Source organism: Dermacentor albipictus, chromosome 7 (genome assembly GCF_038994185.2).
Source record: "Dermacentor albipictus isolate Rhodes 1998 colony chromosome 7, USDA_Dalb.pri_finalv2, whole genome shotgun sequence".
NCBI lineage: Eukaryota > Metazoa > Arthropoda > Arachnida > Ixodida > Ixodidae > Dermacentor > Dermacentor albipictus.
In genome coordinates, this window is record NC_091827.1 from 7,802,961 (window position 1) to 7,830,687 (window position 27,727).

Consider the following 27,727-nt stretch of genomic DNA (forward strand, 5'->3'; position numbering starts at 1 on the left):
AAGGCGCTAGAATTGCATGGTATGTAGGCCATACATCATCACACCTGTGGATGACACATGTGACAGTGCCTTGTTTCCCTCGCTAGTTACGGGGTTATCGACCCGGGCACCATCGTCTGACGACGCACGTATCCATTGTTCACTAACATGTCGATGTACTAGCTATTCATCGATGCTGACGGTGAGTCGAGGAATGTGCCCTGCGTTACCAAGAACTGCTGTCATCTCTCGCTTATGGATTCCCTCCATCGCTTGTATTCACCTCTCACCTTTGCATTAGACGGCTGATTGTGTATGCGTGCAGCAGCACCTATTAGTTAGGCGTTACGTAGTTTTCTCTTTTATCTTTCGCGCTACGCGGTCCGAAAAGAAAACCTTCTGGCGAGCACATCAATTTCTATATTGCCTCTATTAATGCTTATGCTGGTGCGGTAGATCGAAACGAAAAGTGGACTCGTGTGTCTTCTTGGTGGGACTCTTCTAGAAATAGTAGTAACTGTTTTACTGGCAGTACCTATTTTAGTGTTCATAGGGTGAGGTAGCAAGCGTCTTTAGCCTTTGCCCTTTGGAACCGTCCGCCAAATTTTAACTGTCAAGGTCTAGAACACCGAATTTCGATACACTGCCAATGTAGTGGACCCTCCAGCTACCAGGTCCGTTTCGCAGTTGAATCTTAGTTTTCCGAATGAATTTTACGCAGGAGAATGCTACAAGCGTGATCTTCAGTTATACGAGGCGTGTTTTTCATATTCGAACGTGATTCGACCACTTCAATAACATAAACCAATTGTCGGCTATGCAGGGTACAAAAAGTTACAGCGAAGCTATATACCTCTACCGTCCAAGGAAATTTTCCTGTCGTTGTAAGCAAAAAACTCCCCCTACGTGGGCCGATCCCGAAGGTAATGTGCAATGCCGGGCCGACCCTCGGCGTAAGTGCAGTTCGCCGTTAGAGGGCCCACATACACAGCTTCGCTGGTCAACCTTCATCACAGAGTGGGAGGGCACTGAGGTTTTTTTTTTCTTCTTTTTCTTATTTTCATATCAGACATGGTTGCCGAGCACTTTCGACCGGACGTTCGCTGGCGCCACAAGGTTTAACGTCTCCCCAATGGGGCAGTGTGAGCGTTTAACGTTCTTCGTCGCCTTCAGTCGTTCACAGCTTTCTTCTTGACGGGCACGCGATGGCGGCGCGCTGTCTGCCACCGCGCAGCAGTGCGTACGTGACACAAACACGTGGCGAGCGACTTGTATTGTTTCCGGCTTTGTGCGCCGGGCGGAGGATCGCCGTTTGTTCTTCTCGGAGAGCAGCGCGTGGTGATCGGCGAGTGACGGCGTCCCTCCCCGGCGCGTGTGTTGGCTGAGCGCTCCTTGCGAAGCCCGCAGCAGAGGCGGTGCACGGCGCTGCAGCTCGTCGGTCTCTTGTCGGACACGTGTCTCCGCGTCGTGCGGTACAGCGGTGAAGGCCGTGACAAGGCTGAGCGTTTGGCCAGCGTCATTTAATTAACCTATAGGTTAATTAAACCTATCGATCTCCGTATATATCGACCTCCGTATATATACGGAGGTCGTCACGTTACCGAGGGCAGCGAAAAATTCCGTTACAGAGCACCGATGCAACGAACGTTACTACTAGCACATTTGACGAAAAGGTTACGTGTGTAGGTGTGGACACAAGAGAGAAACTGACTTTATTTCTAACACGATCTTTACCAATCAGCTCAACTTTCTGCCTATATAAGCTTTCGTTGCCAGTACAGTTTGGCCTATGTGCCTTAAGAGAGGTAAGCTTAACGGAAGCGGCACTACAGGTTAAATGGCAAATCAGACTTTACTGGAAAGCGCCGTCAGTGCGGTGGTATTCCTGAGCATCGTCGGGACCAGCCGAAGCGGAGTCAGAGGCCGAGTTAGATAACGCAGGTTTCATTCACGGTAACGGCGTTCACGCTCCAACAGGGCCTCAGCCGAATGCAAAAACCCCGTGAGCTTTTATGATCGTTAGGTGCGTGTCTACAAAAAAGACGATTGTCCAAAACCATTGCGTCATGTTTAGCGCAAACAGCGCGCGCTAGAGGACAGAGAAGACGAAGAAACGGTACGGCTAATAACAACTGATGATTGATTGTATTCCAACCTTGATTGGCTTTTTCGAAAAAAGGTACGACTAGGAGGTCCTCCGTTGAAAGTTGGCAGTTTGATGGTGCGAGGGTAAATTTTGCGAAGCATTGAATATTCGTCAGAGAAACGAGAGGTACGTGCGAATATCAGAATGTCATTATACTTAAATGTGGCCAATCCCAATAGATATTACAATACCAACACATATTCGCACGCACGCACGCACGCACGCACGCACGCACGCACACACACACACGCACGCACGCACGCACGCACGCACGCACGCGCACGCACACACACACACACACACACACACACACACACACACACACACACACACACACACACACACACACACACACACACACACATTCCATGCTGTTAAACCGACCGTGCAAGCGCAAAGCGCACCTCCTTCGATGAGACTTTATCGAATTCTGTTTCTCACAAGAGCCACGTCTTCGTTATGCGCTTGCTATTTTTCTTTTTCCTTTCTTTTTTCTTTGTTTCACACTCAAGGCCATTTCTGGAGACGGTATAGTTAGAACGCGGAAACGGTGGCGTTTGGGTGCCAGAACTTCCGCGGTGTTTCAAAAAAGATCGGCCGTGCTGTCCTAACGCCGTTTCTCTTTTATAATAAACACCAACCCACCTTAACCTTTCCTTGGTTATCACAGGGCAGGCCCCCCAAATCTTGCGCAAAAGCAAGGAGGGAAGCTGAGGGAATGGGTGGCATAAGGGCGTTGACAGCTATAGCTATACGGGCTGGAGTTGAGCGAAGGGAGTTTGTGCACGAGTGCGCTTCGTTGCGAGCGCAGTGCCGTGCAGCGTTTGCGGAAGCTAAGGCGCACCGACCACAGTGATCGGCAGTATTTAGCATTAACCAACCGATTAACCCTGTTTCTGTGTCGTTCTGCTGCATCTGCACCAAGTCGCTGGTTCGATTCTGTGCCGCGACAGCCGTATTTTGACGAGGGTGAAATGCGAGAACGGAAGAGCGCGCTATTCGCCGCTGGATTCATGTAGCCATGTAACAATGCAAACGCTGGAGACTCTTTTTCTCACTTCTCGCATTCGCGACCCCCAAGAATAGTGCGTCACATACGAATCAAAGATGTGGATATGCGTCATGTCATTCGGTGTAAAATTAATTCCAGCACGGTTATGTCGCGAAGTACAACGCGATTATTACGTTGAGAGCGTCGCAAATCTGAACCTATTTGCCAACGAACGAGCGGATGGAGACATTTCTGCGGCCAGCAGTTACAGCGCGACACTTGCGCTCAAAACTTCGTGCGCCGCATACGGTGGAAGCACGCATGTACGCAAATTATGCGCGATTTGACGCAACCGCGTACGCGCGCAAGCTGTAATGGTAATATAAAAATCAGTTTAGCCCGTTGAAAACGTCGCAGGTAGAAGGCAACCGCTGCTGGTAAAACGCGTCGAGTGAGACTTCTGTGATTTTGTGTAAGCTCCGCAGCGTTGCCAGCTAAGCGTGAAGTAGCATAACGGTTCAATATGACTTCACAGGGCAGTAGGGAAAGAGCGTTAGATCGGCATACAGTCAGTGCGATATTGCAGCCTGGCGTTCGAATGTTTCTCAGAGCAACTACTTTTTTTTTTTTAACGTGCTAATTGGCATTGCCAGCGAGCTCCCTCGATTCGTCCCATGACGCTGCACGCTAACATTGGAGCGCTGCTTCACGGTGTCACGTCAAAAGATGAGAGGGTGGTTACGACGCCGCGAGTTCGACCTGCGGGGGGCTCCTCGCTCTGCTGGGAGCCTCGTCGGCGTTGCGAAAACGTGCTTTGTGACTGCCGTGGTTGCCGTTGCTGCGTGCGTTTTGCGTCTGTATGTTAAGCGCGCCTGCTACGTGTGCTGAGCGATGCTCTCCCTTCCGCCTCTCTCACTCTCTCCGCACGGGCTTGGCGCAGGGTGAGAGAGTGTAGTAGTAAGAGTAGGGACCATTGTGTTTTCGGGTTGCCCGGCAGCTTGCTTCGCAGTCTATTCGGCTCTCGTGCATCTTTCTTTCTTTTTTTCTTTCTTTCTGTCGTTACTTATTTATCTATTTGTTTATTTATTTGTTTATTTGCGCTTGCTTTACGTACTTCAGTGTGCGTGGCCGCTCTCGCTCTCTCGTTTATGGTCCGTCCGTCTCTGTTCTCGCTTCCTTTGTGCTGGGGCGGCGACGACGACGCAAACGATGAGGAAGAGTACGCTCTGGTTGCTTTCTATTTCTTGTTTATTTAGTGGAAGGGGGAAACCACTGGGAAGGAGTGTTTAAGCACGCGCGGCTAGAGCCCATTTCGCTTTTTCCATGCTTTTGCGCAGCCAGCTTCCGCTATTACAAAATGCACGTGAATCGTTTCTTACAATTTTCATTTTTATTGTAGTCTCTCCCTTCTAGCTCCTCGTCGCCGCTTTAAACACCGGAGGTATGCGGCCGTCGCCGCGGTTTCCAAACAACTACTTCCCGAAGGGCTTTACCTACATTTCTTCCTAATGCCGCGTTACGCCAAACGTATTTCTGCCTTCTTTTGTCGTTTTTGTTTCTTCTCCTTCTTTTTGAGCCACTGCTTCTGACTTTGAATTCAGAGCGAAAGCTTGTGTCGGCGGCCGCGTGATCGGCTCTTCCTTTGCGTATAAGGCACTCGCTTTCCGCGTGCTTGGTTTGGTAGACGTGCCCCGGTTCTTTGTGGGGGAGTTAAGCCATCGTGTCCGGTCACTAGCCACGCTCTCTTATTGGTAGGCATGAGTTGGCTTTGTATTTGGCACTTTTTGGTTCCCCTGGTCGGCGACGGCTCTCTGCTGCGCACTGCTGTACTACAACGCTTCCCGTTTCGTAGCACTTGGATAGCGCGGGGCTATCTAAAGTGTTATGGCTGCGTCGTGTCCCGTATGACAGTACCTTAAAAAAAAAAGGAAGCTTGTAATGGGGACTCCTTTAACACCGCTCGACAGCTATATGAGTGGCGGTCGCACTATAATGGCTTTTTTCATGTGAAAGATTCATTTTTTTTTCTTTCTGAAGTGTTCAGTTTTTTTTTCTTCGTGCGCGATATGCTTTGTGACATTCTTTCAATTCGCACCAGGTGGCATCGCTGTATAATATTCATTCGCCGTAATGTTCTTTTTGTTTTTGTACTAGAAATGTAAGCCTAAAAAAAGAGGTGCTTCGCCTTCTTTTAACTAGCTCCTTTCCTTGGTTTGACGTAATACTTCACCGATTCATTCATTTTCGGCACCTTCGATAATGGATGTTAAGAGCTTGAAGTGCAAAGCCGGAAGATTAGTGACTTCATGCCTGTCCGCCTCAGTGACCTCTAGCATAGCATTTCTCTGTGCGACAAAACCTGAAAACATGCTTTTCTCCGTTTAAGAAAAAAAAATATTCGGTTTTGCTGTCCAGTGTTATTGCCGCTCACTTTGTACAAACTTAGGGGGGAACCGTCGAAATTTAACTACCCCAATTGAACATGTGTTGCTTCTGGGCTTATATGAAACAGGTTCACGACCGAATTTCCTCAGTGAAGGTACATACATACATACATACATACATACATACACACACACATATATATATATATATATATATATATATATATATATATATATATATATATATATATATATATATATATAATATGCGAGCAGTCACACAGCGCGTTCGTGCGTTAGTTGTTTGTCATAACAAATTCGGCCAGTCGTGATGCGGAGCGTATTATTAAATGAAATTACGGGCTACTGCAGAAATGTTCCTACGAAAGAATAAGGCTGTTGTAAATGTGGTCCCGGTTCTTCAGTGGTTTTGTCTTTGCTATGAAACGAACGTGAAATGCTATACATGAAAACAGTAACGGAGGCGTCGATAAACGGCGAGTGGTGGTAGAGCTCTTTTCGCGGTTAGATTTCTTCCTACGACTTCGGTTAGGCGTGTTGCTGACACACCTCGGCCATGCGGCGGCGAGTTGGGAGACAGAAAAAGGAGCAGCACGAGAAACAAGATAACCGTGGAAGAACCGCATTTCTGTTTTACTTTTGTTTATCATTTGTCGCAACAGACAGCCAGTCTTTGCGTCTCTTCAACTGGCTTTCTTGATACCTCCGATCGAAGTATGAAATAAGGGGGAGAAATAGAGGGAATCATATCCTAAGTTTCTCCGTCTTTTCTTTTTCTTCTTTTCCTTTTCTTTTCCTGTCTTTTTCTTTCTTTTTCTGGTCCTCCGTATGCTTTCTTCGACAGTCTGCCTTGTATCTGCGCAGCAGGCGGTGGAATGCCCAATCTTATCGGTTTATTGAAGCCGGGAAACGCTTCCCCTTATTTCTTGTCTTCGCAGCGTTCTTACAGCCAACTCGGCCCCAGGATTCGATTCGTCTTCTGCGGTTTACATTGTTTTGCGTTGTGTAGCTGTCCCGATCGCCTCCGGATCACTGCGTTTCCTTTCTTGCTTTTTTTTTAAGGCAATTGAAATGAAAAGAGAAAAGAGATAGCCTTTATTGTTAGTATTCCTAGCTCCTTATCAGAACCCGCGTGTTGTGCTGCGTTTTGCAACCCCTCTGCTGACGTAACTGCCACCACGTCGCCGGTAACTGCCGTCAGCGTCGCCATTGGAAAAGAAAATATAAGCATGAAAATCAGCCTCCTAAAGCATCATTTCAGAGAGAGAGAAAAGGAAGACTGACCTCGCTTCCTGAAATCTGAGAATTTCACTCCTGTAAAATGCCTTATGTCCATAGGCGCGGACTCTGTTTTGGCCGACAACACTCCCTTTTTGTGTGTGTGTGTGTGTTTTTATCCTTCGCGTTCGAGAGTGGGCGCGCAAGTCGACCCCTTTTTACTTCTTTCAAAACATCGAAGACGATAGGCATAGGCGGGGAAACAGCGAAGAAAGTTTTTAAAGTGCGCGGCGATGTAAGTTTGAACACTAGGGGCCAAGCGTTAAAGAAATGCTTTTTTATCCTGCACTCTCTCTCTATACTTTATCCTTCTCGGGTGGGGGGGCTTTCCAAGAAGAGCCAGACAATTGTTGTACGCCTTCTTTCAAGCTGCCATTTCTCTCCGCGACTCTATATGCACAAACATAGAAGCAGAGGTGTAAAAGAGAGAGAGAATTCTAGAGATTTTGTAGAAAGAAAAGTATACGTTACAGAACAAAGGCTTAACTGTCAAGAAACTCGGCAGGACTGAATTCTCTTCTGGTGAGGCGGCACGGCGTATAACGAACACGTACGCTTCATTCCATTTCGTCTCTCCTTTTTCTTCTTTCGTTTTTCACGGGAAGAAGCTTGTATTGTTTCGCTATCGATTTTATTTCTCAATCGCCTGCTTGGCGCCTTCCCCTAGTCTCACACCTACGTTTGCGCTTGCAACCTATCGAACGAAAGGAGCGAGAAGACGAGTGGAGAATACGAGTGGGACTGAGAGGGAAAGGCGGCTCCCCATGTGTTGCCGGTGTGGGCGTTTGTTTGAGATCCCACTACCACATTTTCTTCCTGCAGACCTCGCTAGCGCCGCCAACATTTGCAGGAACTGTCATAGGAATTTGGAGGGAAAGAGCGTAAGCTGATTGTACAATATCTTTCTTTGCTGCCGATTCGGGATGTTCTAAAATAAAATTAGAATCGAACAAAGTGGTAAAAAGTCTTCCTATCCCACTACGTTTCCGAAAGCTGTGTACGAGAGGCTAGAGTCGAAAGACCAAAACCAAATCCAAACGTTAAGACTAAAATCAGATGCGATAAAGGCTGCGCATTTCCGATGGGAGAACGCGTTGACACAAGGAAAAGATTTCTAATGGAATAGGGAAAGAATTCGGGAGTCAAGGCAGCGCCAGTTACAATTTTTGAAGGCCTGATGAAAGGGAGAATTAAAAAAAGAGGGAGTGCTTTTTGGCTGTGGGTGGCGTCTGGGACAGGCGAACTTGCGTTCAGAAATGTAATATGGGAAAGGTGAATCGGAAAATAAATGAACTACTGAAGCGCGGCGAAGCGTCGCGGGAACGAGGTTTGAGAGACGGGAGCGAGTGAACAAGAAAGCGGGTGCAGGGACGAGAAAGTGGAACGGGCGTGTCGAAGCGGCGAAAGTGTGTGCATATGGCGCGACGGTCTCATGTAAGAGCCGTTTCTTTTCGTTGGCCGACTTCACGAAAAAAAATCGGCACAACTTTTGTGCGTTCGCTTGCTGTATGTTAATTCGCTGTCTAAGCGTTTCCTTGTAGTTCACTGTCTTTAGTTTCCTTTTGATCTTTCAAGGCGCTTCCTGGTCATCTGTTTGAATTTATTGGTCTTATGTTTGTTCTAAAGGAATTAGGTTGCTTTATGAGATCTGATGATACGTGCAGGAAGCATGAAAAAAAAGAGCTAATTTGCATTCAATGCTTACGTTTTTACTTTCCCGTTGCCATAAAAGTGTTCCTTTATATTGCATGGACATTAGCCTGGTTTAGAAGCAAAAATAAACATAGAAGAATGCTAGTGAGCTAAGGTTTGAAGGGAAAGATATGGCGATAACTTTAAACAAGTAGAGGTAAGAACAGTGGTGTAAAAAAGACAAAGAAAAGTTAATACATTGGAGAACAAACTAGGAACGAGGCATGCGTCTGCGTCACACACTCAACGCGTGCGGCGTCATGAAGCTGCACATTGCACCAAAAAAGCATCACTGGCACGAATCCAAACGCGTTTCATTTCTCACTTCTTTGTGCTGTGGCACTTTGCGATGCAGCGCTGTGCGTGCTATACTCCAATATGACGTCAGATGTGATCTGCCTGTCCTCAAAGCTATCAAATGACTGACTATTCGTATTTATTCATTTATTTGAATTTCTCTATAGGTTCTTGTGAGGGACATTATTAATGGGGGAGTGCGGGTGGCACGAGACATCCTACAGAATTTGTACAACGTAAAGATAATAATAAAACAATACATCAACAGTGGACATTATACATATAGGCACATGATTTAATGTAATTAATACAAATAGTAATAAATAATCAATACGTGGACCATCAATACAGTGTGTGAGAAAGGGTTGTAACACACACACACACACACACACACACACACACACACACACACACACACACACACACACACACACACACACACACACACACACACACACACACACACACACACACACACCAGAAAGGTCAAGTAGTATTTAAACACATGCGATTACTGTGTTCAGTAATAGGTAAGTTTGTTAAACGTCATAAAAAGAGCAGCGAGAAACATTTCCAGAAAGCGCGTATTTTGGCCTGGACTGCCCTCCAGGCGCGCTAATTGCTTGTGCTATAGCTCGATCCGTTATGACTCGAGGGCCGTTCTCTCTCCCTCCCCCCCCAGTACTCTCTGAAGAATTAAACTACACGACCGTCGTTTCGCATGGTTCGGCGCCCCGTGTGGCTGCTGCGACGTTTCGAGCGAGTTCCCTATGATCGAGAGCGTGAAAAGGCCACTTGCAATCGGAATCGTATTAGGCGCCCATATTTCTTTCCACCGAGCCGGTCCGGCTATTCCTGATCCCCTCGGCGGACGGAAGCGAGTGCAGAGTGTCGTATATAAGCACACGTGGCTAGCAGAATATCCTGGTACGAAGAAGGAAAGTGAAATCGATGGGCAGGAGGCGAATAGAAAAACGAAAACAATAATGAGCCCTCTGGTTTAAAAGAAAAGAAAAAGCAGGCTCCTGCTTATTCACAGAACACTCAATGAAGACGGATATATCGTACTTTTGGGAAAGGAGGGTGTGCTTTTTCTGATCCTAGGTAGGAAAGTATAGCATGCATGGCGCGCCAGCAGGAGCCAATCCTGCGAACGGCAGCGCTGATAGAGGCGAGAAAAGGCCCGGAGGCAGCCAGGGCAACAGAATCTGAAATCGATAGTTGCGCGGCACTCGGGTTACAAAATTACATCCCTCGCCTCGACGAATCTGCTGGCCGCGGCGCGCGCTCTCGGCAATTATAAGCCATCATGCTCGCCGCCGCTGCTCGTTTGTGTCCCGAGAGGAGGAAGGGCCCGGGGGGAACAAGCCGTACATAGGGTAGATGGGGTACGGGTCCGATAGGGAGAGGGGAATGTTAGGGAATTTGGGGAGAGCACGCGGTGGGGAGAGGCATGGCATGGCAGGGCTGGAGTGTAGGGTCGCCAACGCGCCACCTGGGCTGTGTTGTGTGTTTGGCGAGCACACTGGAGAGTAATGAAGGGGGAAGTAGTTAGGAAAAAGGGGCAAGACGTGCTATATAGGCGTGCAGATGGTGCACTTTGGAACATAAATAAAGAAGCAAAGAGGCGGGTTTCTAAACGGTCCACGGGCAAACTGCTCTAAAGGGATATAAGAGTGAACTGGTAGATACGGCGGATGTATAGGATTAACCGCTTGAGTATGGCTGATGCTGATGAAAAACTAATCGATAGACAGGGACGTAGGGAGAATGCACAGGTATCTGATTACTGTGAGTAACTCAACGAGTGGACAGATATATATATAGGGAAGCAGGAAGAAGCCTCATGAACCTGGTTCAGCGATACCAATTCCTCGGTAATCGCACACAGTAGGGTGAGACACGTGTAGATTCAGAGAAAAACTTGCGCGCACGGGAACAAGTGAGAGGTTAGGTCAGACGCGTGCTGGTCTAGGAAAGTAGACACAAATAAACATTGTTAGAAAAGTGTTGAGAGCTGGGGAAACCAGACAGAGATGTAGGTTGAGTAGGGGCGTAGGATTTGAAGGTGCGATACACACACTATAGCCGAGTGCGCAATTTTCCCATCCCATCGATTTCTTTTTTTTCGCCCTCCGATGTACAGGCGCAGGCGGTGGTGGAACACCCGCGGCCGCCTTTCCTCCTTCTTTTTCCGTTCTGCCTCGTTGTGTCCTCTCGTCCTTTATTATAACGTCGCAATTATTTAGTTCTCAGAAGCGCGGAGTGCCTTTGTTATTCTTTTGCTTCTCCTCTCTTGTCGTTATTCTTTCATCGCTGTTCCCATCGCACCCTTCCCCCTCCTCCCGCTGTCCCCGTAGTTTTTGTTTCTCTTGGTATTTTGCCCTTGCCGAGTACTTGTCGCCATGGAGTTCGTTTTCAGTTCGCTTTCCTGTTCCCTCCGTATTTCGCTGCTTTGTCGTGTTTGCTGAACGTGTCAATTTAGTCGATCGTGTGCGAGGTAAGGAACTTCCATTTTTCCTCACTCTTCGCCTCCCTTACCCCTCTCCCGTACCACCTCTCTCCATCTTTCTTTGTTGGCCATTTTTGCCCTGGAGCCTCAAGAATCGATAGAGCGTTTTCCGTACTATGCGCACTATGTGCCAGTGCGCGAAGCTGCGAACATGCATATTCCGTACAGCGTACGTATCCGTGGTACTGCCGAACCTTGCGCGGGTCGATGCTTTCGTCGGCAAAACATACTTATAGATACGTCTTACCAGTTACATGCAGGACAGTGGAGCGGAGGCTGTGTTGGACTTATGTCTGCCAATCGTCAGAATAGTGGCTATCCGGGCTTATTGGTACGAACACATACTTCACCAAACAGCGCAACAGCGGGACACAGAAATGTGCCCCTTTTCTGTGTCCCAACTGTGTGCTGTTTGCTGAAGCATGTGTCAGCCAATAAGCAACGAGAGGCTTTACTTGTTCCAGACAAGTGAGGGGAGAGTTTACCCACTGTGCGCTGCTAATCCTTCCGTGAAGCTTTTCCATGCAGTTGACGTTCCGCGGAGAGAGATCTGGGTCTGGCACTGGGGAAGCCCTTCCTCTGGTTAGTTGACGCGACCCGTAGCTCCAGCTCCACTGCACCTAATTGGGGAAATGGAGTATGGGTCACTCGCTACACTTCAGAGCTATACGGTTATGCCGACAGAGCTATATAATTATACCGACGCAATAAAAAAGGAAAACCGAGAGAAAGAGAGAGAGAGAGATGTCTCGCGCTGTTTTGTTATCGGAATTATCGGTTCCTTCGCCGGCATCGCGGCTTCGCTTGCTTCACTCGTCTTATGTGATGAATTGGCGCTGGTTTAAATTTTTTTTTATTTGAGACTGTGCTACGACTACAGTTGTATTCGATTACTGATACACATGCTATAGTGGGTCTGTTGTGCAATCCGTGTGCCTAGAACTAATTTGCCGGGCTGTTCTCCCGTTTCCTTCGCTCGATGTAGGCGCGAGCGTTCGCGCGAAGCACTCGTTCTTTTCAGACGATCGAGAGAGACGGCCTCTGAACTGGGACGGAAGAATGGGATTCGAGCGCTCATGGAAAAAATAAGAAGAAAGAGAGAGTTCTCGGTCATTTATTGCGCGCTCTGCCGCTGTTGCCACTACTATAGCCTAATAAAAAAGTAAAAAAAAAAGATGAAGCTGAACAGGAAAAGAAACGAAATTGTATAAATTTACAAGCCGAGCACTGTCTTCATAATGTATCTTATCTCATTTCTAGTTCCTCTCCTTTTGGGAAATTTGATACTCGGAGGCCACGGGACTCCCACAGTGCGACGACGTGTCTCCTTTTGTGCAGGTACAGCTCGAGAGAAATTGCATAACCGTTCCTAGCCCGCAGGGTCGGGAAGGGTAACTTGAGCTGCTCCTGTCCCTGTGGAAATTAATTAAGCTCGGGGTGGTGTGGCGCCGGGCGCAGCCTTAGTTGGACGGCGCTGCGCTGTTTGAAGAAGCTTCGCGTCTCTCTCTCTCTCTTGTCCGCTTTGCGCATTCGCTCTAAACTTTTGCTTTGGCGAAATCGCTGAGCGTACCGAGTGCGGTTGCCCGTGCGTGTTGTTTCCACGGGCAGATTGGGCCTTGAAGTTTGATCAATCTCGGAGCGCGAGCTTTTTTTTTTTTGCTATTCCTTTAATGGGCCAGACCGCGCAGTTTGATTCTCTGCAGTTGCGTGCTGCCCGCGCCGCCCCTCTCCATTCGCCCTGAAACATCTTTGTCGCGTCTTCTTCGTCGTCCCACAACGTCTCTTTTCGTCTGCGCTAAACTCGTATTGTCCCGGAAGCCGATGAAAAATTGACGAACTATGTCTTGTTCAAGAAGGCTCGTGCTGGGCCCTTTCATTTTTCAGGATGGCAAAATCGCTGACGAGGTGGAGTCTGAAAGAAAAAAAAAATATATACTGGGGAGGGAGGGGATCGAACTTTGGTGCCTCGGCACCAACTGTCGTTTGAAACTTTTTGTTCTCTTATTACTTTTATTTTTCTCTTCGTTTTCAGGAGTCGTGCATCAACGAGAGTACCGAGGTTTCGGCGGCGCTCTTGCGACAGGGTATCGAACGAGGCTGATGTACTTGAGAGACAGAAAACTCGCCACGCGAATATTTTCTATTCTGGCGGCTGTGGATTTAGCTCGCACCCGTATTACCGATTCTAAACTTCGTGCTCGGATACATGCGAGGGTTCCCTTTATAACGTTGTTCTTTTTTATAAGTTAGCGATACTTATCGCACTTAACATGGGCACGCACGAACAATAAGGAGTATTCAAAACTCATCGCGATTGTCCTCATCGCACAAACATAAACTAACTTCATGCTTTCCTATAGCTTGGAGGTTCGAACATGCTCTTACGCGAAGCAGCGCTTCCTTGTATTATCCTGTGTCGCTTTTCATGGCCTCTTTCTGTGTGCTGCGTATTTTACTGTGTGTGTAAGACAAGATGCACAGTTGTGAACAATGTGAGAGGGAACACTGTATTCTTTTTTTGAGCAACGATTTGTCTTAATACGTAGATTCGAACCTGAGGGGTTAGTAAGCAACAATCAACTTTGCCTTTTAGCATTTAGTCTCATTGAACAGTCTTCTTTTATGTCAGTCATTTTATCGTGACAAAAAAAAATGTTTAGTGCCACTCCACTCTGTGAAGGTGGATGACCAGCGAAGCTGTGTCTGTGGGACCCTTAACCGCGAATTGTGCGTGAAACGCCGTATGCAAATAAATGGAAAATGAGAAGCGACTAGTCGCTCCTCCACGATGTTGAGCCTCGGAAGATGAAGAGGCACCGAAGGATGTATACATATACCTATGTAATGTTGCAAAACGCGACAGGGCACCTTTTACTGACGAATCCCGGCGCGTAGAACCGACACGCGCCTCACCGCACTCCGAGAACACAGGCTGCTTCACCGTAGCCAAGGCGATCGTGCGTTGGTCGACGTTCCGCAGTGCAGTAATGGTTGTGAGGTCACTTTGAAACCGCAAGCAGTCACACACAACGCACGCCACACAAAATTGTTTCCCGACAAACTCCCTCTGCAACCTGGGCGTTGCTCCGGGCAAACGTTCTAAGTTTGCTCGATCAGAGTCACATGGACTGTTAGCGTTTCTTTTCGCCTCGCGGTCCTGGCGGGCAGCACGCTTACGGGACTGCCACCACGGGACAGCGTAAGGAAAGTAAAGGAGATATGCAAGCGTTTGGAACGGCGACAAAGAGAGGGCGGTGCGAACGTAAGCATGGCTGACGCGGTTCACAGTGTAGTATCTGTTCTTATCAGCTTAACATCTGACACGGGTTGTATTTGGAACTAAGTTATTAAACTTATTTTTGCAATTTGGCCGAGTGCTTAAAGCCTGCTTCACCTCCGCCGCGGGTTGGCCCGGTATTGCGCTATACTCGGCATCGGCCCACCTATGAGAAGAAATTCTCGATCTACACGGCTCTTGCCGACGGGCGCATTCTTCATGGGAACCCAGCCATATACAGCTTCGCTGTGAAAAGAAAAGAAAATTGCGGGGTTTTACCTGACCGAACCACGGTATGGTTATGAGGCATGTCGTAGTGGGGGCTCCGGATTAATTTTGTCCACGGGAGCATCTTTAACGGGCACCCAGCGCACAGTACACGGGCTTTCTTGCATTTCATCCGCATCGAAATGCGCCCGCTGCGGCCTGGATTTGATCGTGCGCTCTCGGGCTTAGCAGCGCAATGCCGTAGCCAATACGCCACCGCGGCGGGTGCGGCCAAGTCGCATGAGTATTGCAGTTATAATGCATTTATTATGAGTTAGGATTTACCTTGTAGGACCGTGAACCGCGAGTGTGCTATATTCAAATCATGCGTGCAGGGTGCACCTCAGCGTAGTCGTAATACACCAGACTACATTGCAACGCTACTATTTACGGCAAGGGAGGGAGCTGCCTAGCTGTGCTCGTAGGCGAGACCCCAATAGTTGCGTCATCAAGGCGAGGGGGTTTGAGAGGAACGTGTCGGAGCGCTTCGTTAGCGGGTGCGGAGGCGAGAGAGATAACAAAAGACGGATCGAATTCTCACCCTCGGAATGTTGCGGAGGCAGCTTAGGGGGAAAATAATAAAGGGATGCAGGGGGGGTGGGGGCATACAAGGAAGAAGCCTAAGGACGCCGGATATTATAAGGGCGCGTTGGTAAATGCGGGAGCCCTTCCTCCGCGAGAGCTTTGTGAGTGTGAGCTCCCTTTTCTTTTATCTTGTTTTATACTGGAACAAGCCAGTGCAGTTGCGGGCTTCGAGGAGGAGCGTTCGGAGCAAAAAAAGAAAGGGGGGGGGGGGAGGGGGACGGCGTATAGGGAAAAGGCGCTGGCGTTTTGCTCGCACAGCAGCGCGGCTTCGCGTGCGTGCCAGCTCGCGTCTTCCGCGAGATGCTAATTAACTTGGCAGGCAGGAAGCTGCTTTGACTTTCACGCGCTCCCAGCTTCCTACGCCGCACTTCTAGAGCACCCTCCTGGCTCGACTTCCTAGTTTTCCATTTCATTTTTCTTTTCCCCGAGAAGAGAGGCGGCGGTAGGCGGTCTTTTTGTTGGCTCATTTATTCACCCCTTGTCGCCGTGTTTTCCTCGTCTGCTGCGGCCGGGATCGCCCTCCCCATGACAGCTTTGTCGCTGGTTGAGAAATCGGAGAACTGGAATACCGAACCCAAAGCACCCCGTTTCCGCAAGTCGTTTCGCGAGCGTTGAACGTATCTTTGCTTTTAGGTGGCGTTAGGTTACTTTCAGCAGACGTTCCGCCCTCCGCTTCTTTGCTTCCTCTTTCTTTGTAAATAATTTATGAGCACCCCTTTGAAATTGGTTATTACAGGACAGGTGCAACCAAAGCTACAAGTCTAACTTAAGCGCCGTCTTACGCGGCTCGCTTTCTTACGCGATACAGAAGTATTTACCGCCAACAACAGACTCTCTCCTTCCGCTCTTGTTTTTGACAGTTCGATAGCTGCGCACGTGCGTTCGCATATGTATGCAGAGATGGGCATGGACGAAAACACATGTCCAGGTGTACTTTTCAATGCTTCACAATTCTCGACATAGACGTTCTACGGAAACCGCTGATGGATGAGTATGCGTCGCACGTGTGTGTCGCGCCTGTACGCTACAAACCACCGTCGATGCGCAGACAGGGTGGGCGCAGTCATTCTTCTGAGAATCTCCATCACGAAGTTTACCATCGTTGGCGCAGTTTCAGTCAACGTTTTAGCTTTTGTCAGTCGCGTCTGTAACTCGCCCATCCAACCCTGGCCTCGGGTGAGACGCGTGCCACGTGGGCTCCTTGTTCGGCGGCGTGTGTGTGTGTGTGTGTGTGTGTATGTGTGTGTGTGTGTGTGTGTGTGTGTGTGTGTGTGTGTGTCCTCATAGCGTTGATGCGCAAATATTATTTCCGTTCTTCTGGTTCCGCAGGTGGGGAGACACGAGTAAAGGTCTGTGGAGCGGTGTTCCCATACTCGTATTGTTCCGATAGCGTGTATATATATATATATATATATATATATATATATATATATATATATATATATATATATATATATATATATATATATATATATACGACGTCTGTTTTCGCACCGCGCATGATCCGAGCCTCCCTCTTCATAGCAGCGTAACGACGCTTCGCGAGCAGGCATGGTGGAGGGGGACGGATGTCGTGGCCGCATGTGGCATTTTGTAAGCCCCCTTTGTACCATCTGTGCGCAGTGTTCGAGAGCCCCCATTCCGCTGTAAAACGTTCGCTGTGGCTTTAGTTTTGTGTTCTTTTCTTGGGGGGGGGGGGGGCGAGCTGTTTGTAATCTGTACATAACGGGCCCCTCACCAGGTCTGGCCATTTCGCCACCAAGTCTGGCCCTCACCGGATCTGGCATACAGTGCGCGATAACGATCGTGTCCGCAAAGTATTAGATCGCTATGCGCTGCCCAAAATTTCAATCCGAACGCCGTTTTCCCTTCTCCTCGTGGCCGCCGCGCTCCAAGCCGGAGGATGACGTACACGTGCTAGTGCGCCTACGTGCACGTGTTCGCGCTGGGACGTCGCTCGTGGTGACACGCGACTCCGAGAATTATTGAAGCCAGCATCTGTTATTTATGTAATATGTTGCTAGAATAGACGAATTGATGCTTAGAGAAATAATAAAACACACAAACCGAATGTCTGCATGCTTTTGTTTTACTTCGCACCGCAGCAAGACAGATGTACTTTTGTTTCGTCTGCTTGTTCCCATGTCGTACAGTGGCGCGCGTAGACACTGAAACTATATCATTTTCTACCGTGTTCTAGCCCGCGATCATGCTATCTGTGATCTGCTTGTGTCTGCCTCAGTATTCGTCCAGCACAGACTTATACCGCTTATCAGGTGTCCTCGTGCACAGTGCAAAACCGTGTGCTGCGCGAAACGAGAGAATGCCGCGAAAAAGCGACAAGAAAAAAAAAATGAAGGCGGGCTCCATGACATATGCGTCAGGCGATCCTCGGAAGTCCGGTATAGGAGAACGCAGGTAAGGAATTTCGCTTGCGGATGCTAGACGGGGCGAGTGGGGAGAGTGGATATGTTTGCGGTGAAGCTCGCCTCCTGAAATCATAGGTTCCCGACACAGAAATATTTCTACCTCACCTACCAATGAGCCCATTTGAAAAATTCTTACGGCAGAACGTTCCCTAGAGGACACGTAACAACTTCCAGCGTGTAACCGAAATTTGGTGTGGGGCCTGGTGAGAGGCGCTTTAAGGAATTTACGTTGCCCTTCATCGACGCTCTCTGCTTCCGTTGTCGTTTATTAATTGCGACGAAATAGGAAGTTTCCTCCTACCACTTCTGTCGTCGCTTGTCGTCGTCGTCGTTGATGTTGCTGTGTTACTTTATTTAAAATGTAGAAAATTCGGACGGCCGGCTTCATTATGGTTAGAGTTATCCCGGAATAATACACTCGGGATGAATAACGCGACAAAACAGCACTTAAGGACGAACACAAAGAAACAACAAGAAACATTTGATGTCAAAACAAAAGGTGTCGCAGAGGAGGCACAGCCGCCTGACGTGGTGGAGTGGTGGCTTAGGTGTCGCGCTGCTTAAGGCCGAGGGCGCGGGATCCAGTGTTCCCCTCTGCGATGGCCGAATTTTGATATGGTTCAAGGAACCTCCCCCTCCCCCCCCCCTCCCCGTGTGCCGTGCACTCGGTGCACAGCGAAGAACGCCAACCAGGGGGTCAGTCCTCCGCTACGGCGTCCCTTACAATCGTACTGTCGTTCTCGGACGTAAAACTCTATGCCTTTCATTTTTCAAAGGTTGCATAGACAGCAGCGCAAGATACCTGCATATATATATATATATATATATATATATATATATATATATATATATATATATATATATATATATATATGTATATATATATATATATATATATGTATATATATATATATATATATATATATATATATATATATATATATATATATGGGAGGAGAGAGAAACAGTTGGCTCTGAATACAGCATGATAACCGTTTTGATTCTGGAGACTCGGAAGACGGAAATCCTGCAGTCATTGTGTGCTTCTAAAACGCGCGTTGCCCCTATAGGCGCCTTGGCTCGGCGCTTTGATGGTGGGGCTATCGTCTCCTTCCTGGCAATTTCGAACCCCGCACGTGGCTAAGGTCTCATTACTCGGGTTAGAAATAGCGCCCGCGCCGTCGTATCACGATACGCCTCCTCCTCCTCATCACCGAGTCGTGCACTTGGAATAGAATAAATCAATGCTTTCCAGCGCCATTTGGGTCGGGCGTGTCGGCGGTAGGGGCACGCAGGCACTAGGGTTCCTGCCGCCAGTGTGCGGGTCGTCTTCCTTCCTTTCTTTATTTTCCAATTCGCAGGCCTTTTTATACCGTCGTGTGGTGGCCGCTCAGTGGCTCTGTCGTCCTGCTTGCTGGGCGCGCGTTTGCGAGCACGTTCGTTTAACACACTGGTCGCAGGTTTGACTCCCGGTATTGGCGGCCGTATTGCGAAAGCGCCGGAGTGAAACGACGTTTCTTGCGGTATTTCTTACGGTTTCTTACGGCATTTCTTGTTATTTCGTCATCTCTTTATTTCATTTTGCTTTGTTTTTGGTATACTTCATGTCTGCCTACCACTCTTTTTAAATGAGGAAGTAAATGCTTTTCGACTCGTGGAAAGAAAACATTGTGAACAAACATGTCTTGCAGTTAACTTCTTTCACTCGATTACGGCGGTCTTAAACCCGGAGATATGTAACCTGTACATACGAACGCGCGTGCTCGTTCAGCTCGCGCTATCCTAATGATAGCTCCACCGCGCATTCCATGTTGCAGAGTCGTTACTTCGCGTGTGCTCAGAATTGGGTTCTGTCAGTAATGGGTCCCAGTCTTCTCCCTCGCTTCACCTCGATCCTAACTATATACTGCAGCTTACACGAACACTCGGGTGCGTTCTGGTTTGCTATAGTTGTTGTTTTTTTCTAGCCCGCGTGTTTAAACTCGTACGCGATCACCTCCCTTACCCTAATGGGAGAATAGAGATGGTGGTTGGTCATCAAGTCTGGCGCGTGCGCCGTGGAGATTTTTTTCCCTTTCTTTCAAGTGGCCCATGGACTGTGGTCATCAGTTCAGGGTCAGTTGTTTCGTCTATTCTTTGCATTGTATCCTGTATATCTGCCACGTTGCTTTTGCTTACACGCCGAGCTCAGGTCGCGGGCGCTTGCTCATTTGCAGTCGTTACACGTAGAGGTCGCCACCAGCTTCCTTCCCTCCCTCTCTTGCTGACTTTTTGTCCTGGAGCTTTTCGCCCGCATTTGTAGTAGTTGTCGATGTCCGCTGCTGCCATGGGACTGTTCATTATCGGTAGTTAGAGAACGACCTTTAACCTGATCCGTGCGTCGCCTAAGTTTAGTACACGCCTGAGGTTAGTGGCCGGTAACTACCGTGTTTTTCTAGATTGGTCTGCTGTGCTTTTTGATTTAGTAAGTAATGCCGCGCTCGAGCGTGGCAATCTCTTTCCCTGACCATTTTTCCCCTTCCGAGCATCTTCGACGATCTGTAGTGTCATTAAGGTCGCGAGATCCGTTTCCTACTGTGTTATTGCGTAAGTTCGCCAACATCGGTGCGGTTTTTGACCTCGACTGTGCTCGGCAAGTTGCAGCGTGAAATGAACCAAAAGTATGTTCGCGACCTGAGCCGAGATGTTTAAGTTGCGATTATCACTATCCCAGTGGGAAAACATTTACCGTGCATGTGACATACGTAATAGCAGTTAAATCTGCTTCTGTTTCAATAACGAAAATCTTTAAAGAAGTGAGTCGTGGAAAACTGCTTGACGGGTCAAAGCGCAGCCCGTTGTGTGTTCCACCAATATGCCGTATCGCGATCGCAAGGCTCTCTTCTATAGACGGTATAGTTTGTAAAGACGCGGGGCATCGGTTATGAGGCATTGCTGTCTGCACGGGGGATTTGGCTGCAGACGTGGCGCTTCTCAACGGGTGTGACCGAAGGCACCAACCAGATGTTGCCCCGGGCTCGCAGACGTAGGAATTCTGTCTGCATGGAAGGCGTTGGTTTGGAGCCACGAGACGAATACGGAAAAATTAAAGGTAGATTACAGAACTTGACTAAATTAGGTTAGTCTCCTGCTCAAGAGCACCGACTTTTGGGCTAATTGGTTACGTATAGCAGATCACGGCCAAGCGCGCACGAACAAAGGCAAAGTGAGGAGTAGACAACACAAGCGCTTGCTTCCAACTGATCGTGTATTTACCGAATTGCATCATATGAGCACTTACTTTCATTCATGACGTCACAAAACCGAAATGCCGACATCAGGTGACCATGCTCAGAAATCTATTTACTTAGTTTCTTTGGACGACGGAAAAGACGTAAGCGCACCTTCTGTTTTTCAGTCATCCAAAGAAACTAAGTGTCTGAGAATGGCCACTTCATGTCGGCATTTCGGTCTTGTGACGTCATGAAGGAAAGTGTTCCTATTATTCAATTATGTAAATACACGATCAGTTAGAAGTAAGCGCTTGTGTTGTCTCCTCTTCATTTACTTCTTGTTTGTGTGCGCTTGACTGTGATCTGCTAGACTTCTGCATTCGTTCATTTGCGGGATAGCGTTGACTGCTGTTGGGTGAAATTAGGACAGACCACACTTTCTTTCTTTTTTCAATTTCGCGTTGAAACTCCAGCGCTACTGCGTTGGTGCGACGCCACTGATTTCAAAGTATGTGCTCGTATTTGGCAATTTTAGTGCAGGAAGAGTTCTCGAAACTCGCTAAAAGTTGATTGTTTGATTTTTTTTTAGAGTAATGTATTCGTTCGTTTACCAATAAATAGGGGTTAGACTGGTCTAGACACTGTCCAAATTCGTGACTCCACGGCGAGCTTTTGCGGCATTTTTGGGGTGGCGTGGCCATCGCTTCCTGCATCCTGGCTGATCTTATCGAGCCTCCTCTCGCCGTAAGTGTGGCCGCCTTGTGTCGAAACGAAACTTTTTTTTTTTCATTCTGGTATTCGTACCGGTTCAGCGAGAAGGTTGATTTAGCAAGACTTTGGTGCGAGTTGGTTGGTTCATTATATTGAAGCAAACTTTAAACCAGCGCGAAGAAAATGAGAAAGACCAGGAACACGAAGAAACACAGAGATGCGCTGACTTCCAACTGTTTATTTTGAGCGTCCAAGCAATATTTATACCGTAACTTCAATAAAAATTCGTGTAATACTTAACATTCATACAAGTAAAAATAAACAAAATAAACAGTTGGAAGTCGGCGCTCTTCTGTGTTTCTTCGCGTTCCTTGTCTTTCGTTTCGTTTTGTTCGCGCTGGTCAAAGTTTGCTTCAAGAAAAGGGTGAGCTCTGTAGAAAAGAAAACAACAACAACAAAAAAAAACGTTTCAGGCATGTGTGAGTCGGTTTTTGTTCGTTCTGTTAAGCCGAGAATAGTTACCGGAAAACAGTGGAAGTTTAGTTCGTTCAAAGACTTGGAGGTGCGTCTAAACTGCACGCGTGCCGTTTTTCTGGCCGGGAGTAGTTAAAAAAAAATCGCAATATGAAAGCGCACGTCAGCCACAATCTGTCATTGTTATCGCACCTACTTCTGTTTACCTGCCAGTGTGATCAAAATCAGCGAGGAAGGGCTTCTTCATTGCAGTGGTATTGTAGCATGTAGGTCTCCGTACAGCGGGTAAGTATTCGGCGGTTACCGATTTCAGACGCACGCTGCAGAAGTTGCATCTTTTGGAAACGATGTAGATCCTTGGGATGTGCTGGCGAGCACGCCGCTGTCATTCGACTTGTGTGCGGCGTCCTCTTCTTGTCGCGGGCCTGTCGGGCCAGTAGTTTAGCGGAGGAGCTCGCTTACCGAAAGGAGAGTAACGAGGTGGGAAGAGCGGGATAAACGGGGAGGGCTGAAGGAAGGTGCAATTGTGCACTGAGAAGCCGTCCGAAATAGACTGACGTGTTGCGGCCCGGTTCTGTCGATCGTATTTTCCCGTCCGCCCCGCGCTCTTGCTGCGGTCGGGTATTGTCTGTGGGTGGGTTTGCGAAGAAGGGGGGGGGGGGGGCGATGTTTTGCTGTCTATAGCGTGGGGCACTGTTTATGTGTCATGCTCGCTGTGGAGGTTCCCAGTGAAAAGAAATAAAGCATGAATGAAAGTTGACAGGGCGTGCGATTATAATAAGCGCTGTTTCGGCAATATAATGAGAGGCGTCGGGGAAAAATAAAAGTATTTGGCATGGGGGAAGAAAGCACCGGACGGGAAAATGGTCGCTCACCGAATGATGCGCGCGCTCTTCTCTGCGTGTAGCTTTGTTCTAGTTCTTCGGTGCGACGGCGCCGTGCCGTCGATCTGTTATCTGCGGCAGCGTTGGCGCCTGTGGTCGTTGTTGCGGGAGGAGGGTTCGCGAAAACCAGCAAACTTCGTACAGGGCAGCCCCACCTCCCCTCCTTATTCGCTCACCTGCCACCGTCTTTCCTATGCAATCCGCTCATCTTTCCTAAGCGAGATGCGGGAGCTGTCGCTTCCATATCCCATTGTTCGTGCATCCATCCTTGCCTCGCAACGTCTATTCATGCGTCTGTCCGGCGACTGACGTTTTTGATGAGCGAAATAGGGCCGCGTGCGTTCTCGCGGCTTATCGGGTTTTCGCCGATATTGAAACGAAGATAAAATAAAAGAATATCGTGCAGTAAAAAGGGAGTGCGGCTAAAAGGGCGGTGAGATCGTGGCGGGCTGGGTTCGGGCGAAAGTGGACGAAGCAGGAAAAGTTGCAAGGAGGGGAAAGGGGGGCGTGCCGCGTACGCGAGCGTTGTTCGCTCGACGCTGGCTTGACGGTTGGGCGCAGATGCGTTCCGATGCGCTCGATCAACCTCCCGAAAAGTGCGCGGCCGTTGCCCGACTCGGCGCTGTGCCCGCTCGCTGCATGGCGCGCGCGCCGAGAGGAGCTCGAAGCAGCGACGGTGCATCGTCGACGGGCTGCTGCCGAAAGGCGGCGCCCGTGCGGCGCGCTGGTCCCGTGCGCAGAGTTCCGTGCAGTGCGACGAAAGCTGCGGCTTGCGCCAGCTAATCGGGAACAGGAACCGGCTGCCTGCCTCGGAGGCCAGGCCTAATGCGAGCCGCTAATGCCGCGTTGACTCTTCCATTCAGCCGGCGTCGATCGCGATGGGAGGACAAGTGGTTGAAGCAGAGGGGCCTTTCTTACGAATGAATGAATCAGCTTTATTTCTGAGAGACACAGTGGGTGTCTGAGAAAATGCATCGTAACTTGGTAAAGCTGCGGGTGCACCTATATAATTTGGCGACATTTGTATTTAGAAACATCGCCACGCATATGAAACGCGATTGTCAGTCGAGTATATAAATTTCAGTTTTTTTTTTTGCTTTTCATCTACTCACTAAAATGTTCCAATCGAGGAAGAAAGCGCTGGAAGAAAAAAAGAGGAAGGATTAATTTCAACTAGGGTATTTGACACCAAAACAAGCTGACTGCTGCTCATATAGCAGCGTGATACAACTCACACTAAGAATAAAGTTATTGGATCACATAGGAAAACGAAATTAGCAATTCGAATATGAAGCAAGCTGCAATTAAGTAGCTCAAAGCATATGGCAGTGAGTTTTGTTTCTGGTTGGCCGGAGCTATATAGCTTTTACCGCGCTGCACGGAGTTGAAGGTCTGTGTGCGCGCTCTCTCTGATCTGCTTCGAGTGCGCGTGTTGTTGGCTTGTGCGTGTATGAGTGCGTGTCGGCAGCGATGGGCATGTTCGTGCTCGAGCACTTGGAAGGCTGGCTGAGTGAACGCCTGGTAGGCAGAAGCTGTTCGGTTCATTCGAGCTTCTCCGCTGCGCATTTTGTATTATTTGCCTCGCAGCTTCCTCCTGTTTAGTACTTAGGGTGTCAGTACTACAGGGAAACGCCTAGTCGATACATAAGAGTGCGAGCGGGGAACATCACTTGCTGACACGTGTGGTAGGCGATGTCATGTGGTACTTGTTTTTTTCTTTTTTCACCAACGAAAAAAGCTAAAAAAGTGTTTAACGGCCTGTAACGCAAACCGAACATTTAGAATGGCGAGCAAGACTTTTTTCTTTGTCAATTGCTCCTTTCCGCCATTGCCACAGTAAAAAAAAACCTACTACTACTACTACTACTACTACTACACTACTACTACTACTACTACTACTAGTAGTAGTAGTAGTAGTAGTAGTAGTAGTAGTAGTAGTAGTAGTAGTAGTAGGTTTTTTTTTTAGTAGTAGTAGTAGTAGTAGTAATAAAAATATAACTGGTGCTACATGTGATGTCAGCGTCAAGAGCGTACGGCCCACGGGATCAGGGAAGAGAACAAAATGAGCTGATAATTTCCGCAGCGTGAAAAGTACCCAGTGAGGTATTCGGAATTTCCAGCCTGTAAGATGTACAAACAAGATAGCGTCGTGTGGTGTTAACTGGCAACGGGCATGAACTGCACGAAAAAAATAAATAAAAAAGCGTGTTGTGAGATCTCGCGCCCCACGAATATTTGGCGCCGACTGTACGAGCGCAATATCGTTCGAGAATGCTGGGAAATGTACACCCGCAGACTGCAGTGCTTGCTACTGGCGACGCCTTGTGACAGTGTGATGAAAACAGTATATTGTAAAACGGATTAAGGCCATCGGACGATGAGCGATAACTCGGAATATTACAGCTGTTGTATACTGAAGTTACGAAGAAAAATGCGTAATTTTTGAGCCAGCTGTTCAAAGCTACCTGCTTTTGTATGTAAAACACAACCATCAGCAGAGTGGAAAACCAAACAAACAAATAAGGCAGAAATTGTGTACCGCAAGCACGATCCAGGGCCTGTATTTTGTAGCGATGCCTTCTCCGATTCTATGCTTTTTCAGCCTTTTCGCGCTTGGCCAGTGGTCAGAGCGACTGTCTGCCCACATTATCAATGGGATCAGGCGGTTGTGTGTGGTGGATGATAAGAATAGCATAGAATAAGGCATAAGGCATCGCTACAAAATAGCGGCCCAGTAGGCGAGAGAACAACCACCGCAGTATCGCACCTAGAGTAGGAAACCGTATACACTCGGGTGTATTACGATATTCCTGCTAGCGTTGTTCCTTTAGGCTTCGCCGTGGTCGAACGTTCCTTTTTTTGGCCTACGCGATTGCGTACACTGGTGGCTATAAACTGAACCGCAGAGATCGAATCAAAATCGGTGAGGAGTTTACGTAGCGGGGTTGCACAGCGATGCCGTTTATAGGTTCAGTTTCTTGCGCAACCAACGCGGCGAAGGCCTTCTGCGCTGTGGAGCCTCAATATTCGCCCCGTTGCAAGCAAGATTCCGCTTGCCTCTTCGTTGCCCGCGTATGGGTGTATAGGAACTCGATGCACGTGACCATACATCTGCAGTGTCGAGCCTGTGCGCGCTTTCGCTCAGATGCTAACGCTGCATTTTTTATATATTTTTGCCACTGTTTGGCTTTATGCGAAAATCAAAGCTTCCTAAATTTTCGAAACAATAATACCCGTAAGCGTCGGGGCGTCCTAAATGATTCGCGGTAATATTTGTTTGTACGAGGCAGCTTCGGTTTGTCTTCCTAGGAGGCGGATATTTGATGACGTCACGATACACTCCATGCAACCACCGCCACTCATTGGCTTACTTTTTTACGATTTTCAAAATCCGTTTTGTTACTACACGTCGCCGGAAAATTTATGAGTGGTGCCGTCGCGATGATGTCGACTAGAACAAATCGCACTGCCCGTTGTGTGCGGGCATGTGCGTGCGAGTTTAAGAAAGACTTTTAAGCATGAAATGCTTTTATCTCCTGTTGTCAGCGAATTTCGAGTGGCCTTGAGCCAAAAGCCAGTGCTGTTATACGGGCAAGTTGCGAGAACAAAACGGAAATCATGCGAGCAACCAGTCAAAACGTAAGAAAGTGCAGTCTCAAGCCCCCAACCCTTAGTACAGGACCGCAATACGTACGTGAGTTACTGCCCAAGCAAGTTGCAAAACATATTGCTTCCGAGTTCTTCCTAATGTTTGTTCTTAATATCACTCAAGCTGTAACTTCTAGTACGCCCAAGTTTTATTTGCCATTTCCATCAGTGACGTTCAAAATGCAGATACGGAAAGAACCATGCGACCATACACGCCAGCGGTCCGTGAGCTCCGCGGCGCGGGTATTGCTTCGCCTCGAGAGATGGCGCCACGCTGCGTGGTGCCCACCTTCAGCCGATTTTCTCCTTCTAGCTGGGCAGCGTCCATACGGACCAGTGCACAGTATGACGTGGTGCGGTGGGGTGTGGTGGGATGTGCCGTTGCGAACGTGCACTACATTCATTTTTAACATTGTGGCTAGTCTTATCTCCAACCAATCTGCTTTGCCGGTTGCCATTTCATGCTTACATCTACTCGCGATTACGGGAGAGCCAGCATATTTTTTACTACTTTTCGCGTGCGCTCCGTTTCTCTCTTAATTTCTTCTTACGCCCTTTTCGTGCGCGCGGCTTTTGTCTCGTTCGGAGTGTGAGCCGCCTCTCTTCTCGTTCCGCTAGGCTTGGTCGGGTAATTCACCCGAAACAGCTAGCCGTACGAGTGGTCGGACTTCGCGCGGCTTTCTTTGTTTCTTTCCCTCTGTTCGGCCGGCCTGCGTGCTCACCAGCGTTCTCCCTTGGTTGTGTGCCCGCTGCGCCCTTCTATCGCATCCTGCTTCTTCTTCTTCGCAGCCCCCATCCTTCTCCACTAAAGAAAGCACCGCCGCAGAAAGAAGCAAACTAACGCGGTAACGTAATAAAACTCGAGCCAACTTCGGGGAGTAGGATAGGGGAAAGTGGCGCTCGCGTTTAATGATGTCGTGGCACCGCCCTCGTTGAAGCT

The 27,727-nt window shown here is 48.4% G+C and overlaps 1 protein-coding gene and 1 pseudogene across 5 annotated transcripts in view; both read left to right on the top strand.

Moving 5' to 3' along the window:
* Reph (Regulator of eph expression) overlaps window positions 1–27,727 on the top strand; it is a 154,524-nt gene that overhangs the window by 45,343 nt on the left and 81,454 nt on the right. The window lies entirely within an intron of this gene.
* LOC135916484 (U2 spliceosomal RNA) lies at window positions 14,569–14,748 on the top strand (annotated as a pseudogene).